Here is a 9,890-nt window from a genome sequence, read left to right as displayed (position 1 = left end):
AGACACAATTGGCCCTCTCACTCCATCAGCCCCCCTCATCCTCATGACAGCACATGCCCACCCCACAGTGACACCACTCTTGCTCTGTCACCATGTAGGGCAGGGGAAGGGCAGGGGAGAGCTCAGGCAGCCCACAGATGCTCCATCCAGTTTTAAATCACCATTAAATTGACCAACCCTGTCCCTCTCAGCACAGCGATGGTCAATGGGCCCATCACAGCAGTGATGCAATCACAGGGCGGCTTCTGGTGCTTCCACAAAGTGTTTCTTTTTTTACAAAATCCACTGTCAGTCCCACTGTCCCCCTGGCACCACCCAAGGGCCAGGACAGTGACTTTTGCAGGGAGTTTTCTGGATTTCTGTGTGTTTCTGCACTGGGAACTGAGGGGACACTGTTCTTGGGAGGGGGGCTGTGGCAGCAAGTGTGAGTGAGGCCTGACAGCCCCTTCCCTTCATCCTGTCCCAAAACATCCTCCTTCAACTCTATGGCATGGGCTGACATGTAGCTGACCTTCCTCTGGTGGGCCAGGGACAACTCCTTGTCATTCACCTCGGGGTTGTTGAACACAGAAAGGAGAGAAAGACATTCATCATCTCACAACAAGGCACTGTTTGTAAACCGACAGCCTGCATGTGCTCCCCCAAGGGAGCTCCCCAAGGGTTTGTGATGAACAAAATACTGACCAAATCTATAAACATCTTCAGGATCTTGAGGGGATTGTCCAGCGCCTCAACCATCCTGCAGGCCCCACCCAATGAGAGCAAGCTGGACAGCTTCTGCCCCAGATTGTTCTCATTCCCTTTTAACTTGACACGCTCTAAGGAAAACAAAAGTACATGAACTGTGGAATTCATGGTAATTAGTTTTTAAACAGTAAGTAGCCTGAAAAAAACCAAAGATTCTCTGACACAGGCCATTTGTAAGATTTCTAAAAATATTAAAATTTGTTAAAATTTTGGGGCATATGCACCAGGTTACAGTGCTTGAAACCAATGATGTTGCTATAGCAGAAGTCAGGGTGTTTGCTCTTGTAGTACCACATCCCTAGAGTGCTCAAGGAATCTGGGAGACCCCCAAACTTCTAATCCTGGCAGCTCCAGCTCAATTACCAATACAAATATATCCTGATGTCCCATTCCTAAATTCTATGATGGTTTTGACCAGGACATGAGAACTTAACCCTTTTTTTAAAGAATAAAAGGATTATTACAATTTGTCCTGTTTTACAGATTCGAGTTCTTCCTCTTTTACAGAGGGATTTGTAACTCTGTTACGTATGAAGTGTAAGAATAATAATAAAAAGCAAAATGAAAAGCTAGAAATGTTTTTTAAAAAAACCAAAACAACAACAAAACCCCCTATCAACAACAAAAAAAACCTACTAAAAAAATCCCCCAGAAACCTTAAAGTTCATCCAGTCCCACCCCCTTCCACTAGACCAGGCTGCTCAATGCCCCATCCAGGCTAAAAAATCCCAGTATCTATATATTTATATATATATTTCATTTTTCCTCCTTCTCTAATTCTTTCATAGAGCTCATTTGCAAAGAATAACACCCAGAACGTAAGCTGCTGGTGACATTTAAAATGGTCAGTTCTTGTCTTTTCTCTGCTGTTGTTATAACAAATATCTTTAATATCCAGAATATTATTGTCATCCCATGTAACAGCTTATTTCTTCCAGCATGTTTTCAGTCAGGTAGTAGAGTTTATGCATGTGTAATTTAAAACAGGGTGCTGTAAAGGCCTGGACTGGGTGCTCCAGTGTCCTACAGGACCTGTATATTCCATTTACACACACGCACACTCTGCATTTCACATGTGAAATTCCTCAATTACAAAACACACTATTTAATATTACACTGTGTATTCACAGCTTTGACATAGGTTTTTTGTTTCTTGACTCTTCATAAACCCCAGTCAGCAGCTGAGCCACAGCCACATATTTCACACAGTAAGAAGGTGCTCAAGCCACATACTCGCTCCTTTTCCAGCCAGCCCCCCCAGACCCTTGACTTGCCCAGGTACCAGTGCCCCTCAGACACTTCCAGTTCTCAAATTTAGTTTCCTTCTTCATCTTTATCCCCTCTGCAAGCCTGAGGGCCTAGTCCTTCCTCTGCATCAGCTGCTGCTCAAAGGCAATTCTGAAGGCACCTACCATGAGAAATGCTTCATCCTTACTTGTCTTCAGGAGCCCGGCTGCAGGCGCTGGGGCCCGGCCTCAGGCGGCCCCGGGCGCGGAACGGAGTGAGAAAATGGGAGCTTCGCCTGTGCAGACAGTGCCATCGTGGGAGATGAGAGGGGAGCCCTGGAACACACAGAAGAGAAGGACAACTCTAAACGCAGGCAGATGGAGCTCGTCAGCCCTGTAAGGCAATCCATCTAAGAGAAGGTCACTCTAAACAAACCTACGTCCTGAGGACCTCGCTGCCACCGTCCAAGCTTGCCTGGCCCCGGCAGATGAACCTTAGGATTAAAGGGTGGGCTCAGTTCAGTGCATGCTGTGTCTCACCTAAAAAATCCACTGTGCAGGCTCGAAGGTCTTACCCGCATTTGCAAAGCCCTGTATCACCAGCGCGCTTGTAACAAATGTGGGTGGAGACCTTTCCCGGATCTTCGTTCGCGAAGACTGGCCATGACTTGACTTGTCTTCAGATTTTCAATCTGGTTTTTATTCAGGGAAAATTTAAAGTACTTTGAGCAACTTGGAAGCAAAAGCAGATTTAAAATGCATATCAAGACACAGACAGCTTGTAAAATAAATATGATCAAGGAAGTAGTAGGAACCAGATGAAAAGTTTTCCTGACATGTTTAGAAAATATATTTTGACATGTATTAAATCCTTACTGTACATATGCACAAACCACCAGCCATCTACACAGACAGTCATCTCTGTCTATTTGTCTCTGTTCATCTCGGCACATGCAGAAGAGATTGAGGGGGAAAAAGGAGCAAAGAAAAAGGAACCTATGTTGATGAAAAAGGAACCTATGTTGATACAAAAGAAACAGGACAGTCCTTATTTTCAAAACCAGTAAGTCAACAGGAACTTCTGCAGCAGGACCACAAGAATGGTTTCCACATTTCCAAAGTCAAATACAAATTAAAAGAAAAATTCTAAATTCACAGAATTTAACTAATTTGGTTTTTTTTTAAATTAAGAGCCTGAAAGTCATGTTATTGATTTAAATCTGAGGTAAATACCTATTTTCCAGCATATTTCCTGATGTAGCTGTGGGTGCTGATGCCAACCCAAGGGAGGAGGGGGATGCCAAGGAAGGAAGAAAGGAAAAGAGTCAGGGGCAGTCCACACACTTAGTATATACATTTATGGAGTGCATACACTTAGGGTGTGTTTTCCTTTTATAAAAAATACAAAAATAAGGAAAAAGAATGTGAAAGATAATTTTTTGTGTGTTTTTTTCTTACTAGTAAAGCCGAATAGACATAATTACAATTTTTCTACCAGCAAAAATTAGGGCATTACAAGCTGTGGTGGGCTGACCTTGGCTGGACACCAGGTGCTCACCCAGCCACTCTATCACTCCCCTTCCCAGACGAACAGGGGACAGAGTAAGGTGGAAAAACAACTCATGGGTGGGATAAAGCAGTTTATTTAAAGCAAAAAGCAAAGGGGAAGCTTATGTGCGCAAAACAAAGCGAAAGATAACACGGTTCATTCTCTACTTCCCATCAGCATCAGCAGCGATGGCCAGACACTCCCGAGCAGCAGGGCTTCAGCATATGTGATGGTTCCTCAGCAGGCAGCCATTAGACAATGGCTGCCTGCCTTCCTGCTCCTTGCCTTAGCTTTTATATCTGAGCTGACATCATATGGTATGGAATATCCCTTTTTGTTAGTTTGGGTCAGTTGGCCCACTTGAATCCCCTCCCAGGATCCTGCCCTCAACTGAGGAAGGAATGTTACAGTGCTGATGCTGTGCTCAGCAGTAGCCAAAACACCAATGTGTTATAAACACCCTTGTAGCTACCAATGCAAAGTACAGCACTGTGAGGGCTACTGTGAGGAAATGAACTCCAGCTCAGGCAGATGCAATACACAAGCATCACAAACTTTACACTATTTGTGCTGTCCCTTTTGGCTTTAAAACACCCAAGTTTGTGTCAGTGGTGGCTGAGTGTTTCTGGGCTTGTTTGGGTTTGAGCACAAGCACCTGGACCCCTTCTCCCACCCCGCCAAACCTCGTTACCAACACATTTAACCACAGTAAAACCAAAATGGAGGAGTTAACCACCTCTCAACAGAAATGCAGACTAAAAAGCCAGAGATTGTTTGCACTTCAGATTTTCAGGCCCCAAGCTTAATAAAATAACACCTGCTAAAAAAGTATACTTCCAATATTCTCCAGTTCTTTAAAAAAACCTTCCCCACCCCCTCAAAAAAAACCCCAAAAAAACCCAAACAAAAAACCCAAAAAACCAACAAAACCCCAGAGTATAAACGGCACCTCACACTGTGATTTCCTGCCATAAAATTAAGTGAGGATTCCCACTACCACTCTAATTTCAAAACCTGGATTCATCCAAGTCTCTGAATATGCAAATATTCTCTTGCTACATTAAAAGGAAATGCAGATTTGGAGAGCAGCACCTTCGGCACCATTATCAACCTCTAGGACTTCCTGAAGTTATTGCTTTAGTTCTTCATTTGACTCTTCGGTATTAGATTCTGTAGGATTAATAGGATATACTGAATGATGAGATACTATAATATCTGAAGAAAAAAAATGAGAATTTGCTTTAATCTGAAAACCAATAAAATGCAGAAGTGAATTTTCATCCTTGTGTTTTTTTTTTTCATCTGGACCTAATAAACAGATTTAAGAAATACATAAATTCTAACTTCACACATAAATACTAACTTCACATACAGTGCTCACAGCTGAAGAAGAGAAATGGGGGAAAAAGGTCAGATGTAAAAACAGAAAATAAGGACAAATATTTTATATTTTCCTTTTAAAAAAATGAAAACAATTCCATCTTGATTTAAAAAATAAATTAATTTTTTAGATTATTTTAAGATTGTAACTTTTCAACAACCAAAGTCAACACAACAGTGGCTAGCGCAATTTAAAAGTAGGGGCAATTTTAAGATAGCTCAGCTTATTGTGGCTTGTCTGAGAGAACAGTAAGTGTAATTGGAATTATCACTTGCTCATGTTTTGCTTTGTTTACAAGCCTTGTGTTTCTTTGACAGTAAGTTTCTGTGGCTAAATTTGATGAGTCAGAAAAAAGACTTCAATCTCTGTCCCAAAGCTAATTTGCAATTCACAACTACTTCTCTGCAGTTTGCTGTTGTGAAGAGACTGTCAATCATATGTAAATATAGGATGGTGTAAACTTGGAAAATGAAAATTTTTGCAGGGAGAAGGTGACCATAATGACTCTCTGAAACCTATATTTTAACAATTAATGAATTCTGTGTGTTGTGTTGTCTTGTTTACTCTGCAGGTGAAGTATATATTTGCCACCAATACCATACAATAATGGCTGCAGAGATATCTGAAAGTATCACCAAAGAAGCATATTTATTTCTCATGGAACTCACGGGACTACTGGTTCCTGAGACTATATTTGTGCATGCATGGGTGAAAAGCATGACTGGCCAATCTGCATGACTATGGTGATATTGCAAGAGTTCAAGCTTTCAACAATCTTACCAAACGAAAGAAAGGTGGAAAGTGGGTGTAATTTGTTAAGTGTTCTTGACATACAGGTTTTTTTTAGTCTCTGATATTCTTTCAATGATTTCTGACAATTTACCTTTTTGATAGAGGACCTGGTTGCCTCACTTCTCAAGGATGGTAGATATTTCCCACTGGACTTCACTGCCTGCGTAGGATGGGGTCCAGCTCTTTAGGTAGTAGATAAAACTCAGTGTCCCCTTTTGAATCAGTGAGCAGTCCCAGTGATATAATTTTATCTTGGAGGAAGTTTTCTGTTGTTCCCACAAGATCTGTTTTAAGGATAAAGTAGGCTACATAAGCATATTTTGTGGAGAATCTGGGATGCTTTGAGAAATCTCTGTAATGCCTCTGCTTGTCTTAAGCAAATTGATGTAGTTGTACTTCATTGACATGCAGTAGATGCAGCTGTATATAAGAAGGGTTTTTAAAGCTTTTTTATGATCTGAATGCATGTGAAGATTATCCTTGAGAATTTTATATTTTTCCTAGGCACTTTGCTTACCAAACACATTGTTTCACTAGTCAGAGCTCATAAAAGAACTTGCTGCTTGTGGGAATGTCGTGAGTCAGGAGATGTTAGGTAAGCAGACTCATCTTCTCTGAGTAGTGGTTTGTTGCTGCCAGTTTGTACTTGAGGGAAGAGGTGACTTAGCTCACTATGTGGCAACAGTGAGGTGACTGATTTTTAAGTTTGGCACTAGGAAATGACATCACAGGCAACATTTCTAGATCCCAGCCAAATATGGAGTTGAATATGTTCAGGTTTGCAATCATGGTCAATAGCAACTTGTAAAAAACCTTCAGTGGGGAAGGAGACTATTTTTGCATATATACTATCTTTGACAATGTTAAATCTTTGAGGAAATGAACCTTGATTAGTCCTTGAGCTTCTGCTCTTCAGGAAATGCAAGTAAAATTTAATATTTTAGGAAAACCTACGCCGATGTAAAAGTAAGGACCAACATTTTGAATTGAAGACGGCAGAATAATCAAGTAGTTTTATTAAGTAAGTTGCCTAAGGATGTAGGAAAACAAAATCTAATAAAAAGGAAAAAGGCACAAAAAGTAATATTTTATTTGAGATAAATAAAATACACAATGAAGAAAGGCAATGCTGGTAATTTAATTTATTGAGGGCCATGATGTATGTCACTCAAGGTTTAATTTTCACATGCTAATCATAAATTCACTGACGTTACATCTGTGTCTGAAATTATTATGTCATAATGTCTGTTAAATTAATTTCCCATCCTTCTCTATTTAAAAGTTAATTCCCTATCTATAGAAACCATGTTTATATTACACATATACACAATTAATAGCACATTTAAATCTGTATATAAGCATGTATATTTATAGTAAATATAGTCAAGCACAACTTAAGACCTACAAATCCTAAAATAACTCAAGCTGTTTTACAACATTGCCTTAAACTATTAGAACTGTACACTAAAAATCTTGTTGTCTAATCATGAGCTAACTAATGTACTCTAAAATACTAATATTGGGAGAGCACATTACCTTCATCTGTAATGCTTTCATTAAATGCTAACTCGAATAGCAATCTGCATAAAGCCACAGGCAGTACTGTGTCCAGGCAATAGCAGTCATGGCAACTCTGAAACTTCTAATTTATTATTAAATATTTATATTGCAGTGTCATGCTGAGACTCAAACTACAGAAAGACGGTGCCTTTCTGGCTCTTTCTAGATGTTTATCTTTCAAGGGGGCAGAAAGCTCACAAATGCTGTATGACTACAATGCAAGTATTGAACTGTTTTTAATTGCTGTAAGAGGGAAGATATAAACAAATGGATTAAAATAATACGTATTTTGCAGTAAAGCAGTGTTACTCTGCTGCTAGTATTAAGAAAGTAAGAGAGCAAAGCCTCAAAATCAGGTTTAGCTTATGCAAATTTTCTACATATTTATTCCAGAAAGAATTATAATCACTTGGTTGTGTCCAAATTAAGCCTGATACAGTAAAGCACAGCTCTGGAAACCTCAGATTTATAGCTCTGAATGTCTGCTTACATCTGTGGTGAATTTGTTCTGTTGCTCTTATATTAGCAAATGACAACTGTCAAATACTGAGAACTTATCATTTTACCAGTAGTTCTTCATGGGATCACCCACATGTGTCATAACACAGAAATATTCACAAAACTGGTGCTTGTTATAATAACTTAAAATTGCCGTGTTTGCTTCTTCTTTATTGCCATAACATTTATTTATTTTTTCATCTGTCCTCTTTCCATGAACAAAGACACTAATAATCTCTTTATTTCCTCCTTCCCTTTATCTTTCCTCTATATTGGATTTCTTTATAAAACAAACCCCACAGATATCTGAGGGATAATTCTTTCATTAATGGAAGTGAATTTAACAGATTACTTTAAAAAAGAACGTTTCAAAACTTTCCATCTGCAAACAAAATTCAAAACTGAGTTTTGTGAACTCCCCCATAACATTCAACAGATATCCTTCTCTGAGTTCATATTTCTCTGATGAGCACCTCCATGTTTCTCTAGCAGAAAGAAAGATCTGTCTCCTCTAGAACTGGACAACACCTTGGACTTTTGGTGGCCTGCTTTTTTCTCCCCTATGCAAATAAGAAAAAAGTCACTGGAAAAGGTATAGAGAGCTTTTCCTGATGTGCTTCCTCTCATAATTTCTGTTGGCTTTAATGGGATAGGAACTTGACCAAAGGTAAAGAATGAAGCTGACAAACAGCACAGGATCAGAATGACAAGATTCCTTATCCTGCAACCCTCTGAATGTACACTGTTATCAGCAGCGAATCATTGCAAACACTGAAGTTAATGGTGGGTTGGATTCATATCCAGCCTTGGCACCTCACGACACTTCCTGCCCCTCTGTTTTTCCGCTGCTTAGTGCACTTCATGAGATACGTTCTCCAATATGCGAGGGAATTAGTGAAACTGACATCTCTGTTATGTTTAAGCTCCTGAATTTTCTGCGTTCAGTCAAGTGACATTATGTTTGGACTTTTTATCTTTCACTGCTGTCCATGTCCCAGTGGGAGTCAGATGGGCTACCTTGTACCTCTCCACAGCAGGTCTGCATTGAAGCGAGGAGAGTGTTTTTGCCTACCCAGACCTCTGCTGTTGCGTGCACACAGCACAACATCTGTGCCAATTGCCAACCTCATCTTTCTGTTGAAAGCCAGAAATGAGCACATGATGAAAGTTGGTTCAGAGCAGGTATTTGTGGACGGTTCTGCATTTGATAACTGTTATATGTGGTGTGTAGCTGTGAGGAAATTGAATTTGATCACTCAGGCAGAGTCCTTTTCAGTATCAAAATCTAGCTGGGAAAGTACTTTACCTTGGGTTTCTCTTTACACCCAGGGCCCATAATTGGATACATCTGGTACATACTAATGTTTGTCTTTTTAGGTCAGCATACAGCCATGCTGTACATTCAGAATTTGAATCACACTTCTGTATAAAAATCAGTTCCTATGGATCTGACTCCATAACAAGTGGCAAAGACTGTAAATGCTAAGGAAAAGGGAGCCATCTTGTCTCAGTTCTGTCATATACCTATATAAATCTATATCACTAATGTTGGGGAGGGAGCTGAAACTCCCAAATAACCTGAGAAGCAATGGAAGTCCTAGAAGAAACCTTCTTGTTATGCATTTGTATTTTTCTAAAGAAAAGGTAACAGCTGACAGCAATTTTGTGCAATTTCATTCACAATTAGTTATTCTTAAAAGTTTAACCACAAAAAGAGTGTTGCTTAAGAGCACCTTTTTCAGTGGAAAAACATCACTCAATCTTTTGCCTGTTCTTGTAAATGTAATTGTTATTTTGCATGTGAGCTCTCAGTTATAATTCAAGGAGAATATGATGACACTATTTCTCCTAGTTTTCATTTCCATGTTTCGTGTCATATATGAACTACACTTCTTGCTTAGCACATAAGTATTGGGTTTGGTCAACCAAAGAGGAGTTGTAGCTGAGTTTTAGTAAGAGACCTCTGAACTGGCATGTTAAGCAGCTGTGCTTTCCGAGATACCACTGGGAAGTCAAAAAGCATTGGAAGAGAGAGATTAAAATAAGGTGTACTATTACAGCCTAAACGGCTTCCTCACTGGAGATGAGTGACCTGTTTCTGTTTCGCTTAACTAGTTCACCATAAAAATGAAGACAG

The sequence above is a fragment of the Lepidothrix coronata genome, unplaced genomic scaffold (assembly GCF_001604755.1).
Source record: "Lepidothrix coronata isolate B3197 unplaced genomic scaffold, Lepidothrix_coronata-1.0 Scaffold14, whole genome shotgun sequence".
Lineage (NCBI taxonomy): Eukaryota > Metazoa > Chordata > Aves > Passeriformes > Pipridae > Lepidothrix > Lepidothrix coronata.
This window is presented reverse-complemented; position numbering follows the sequence as displayed.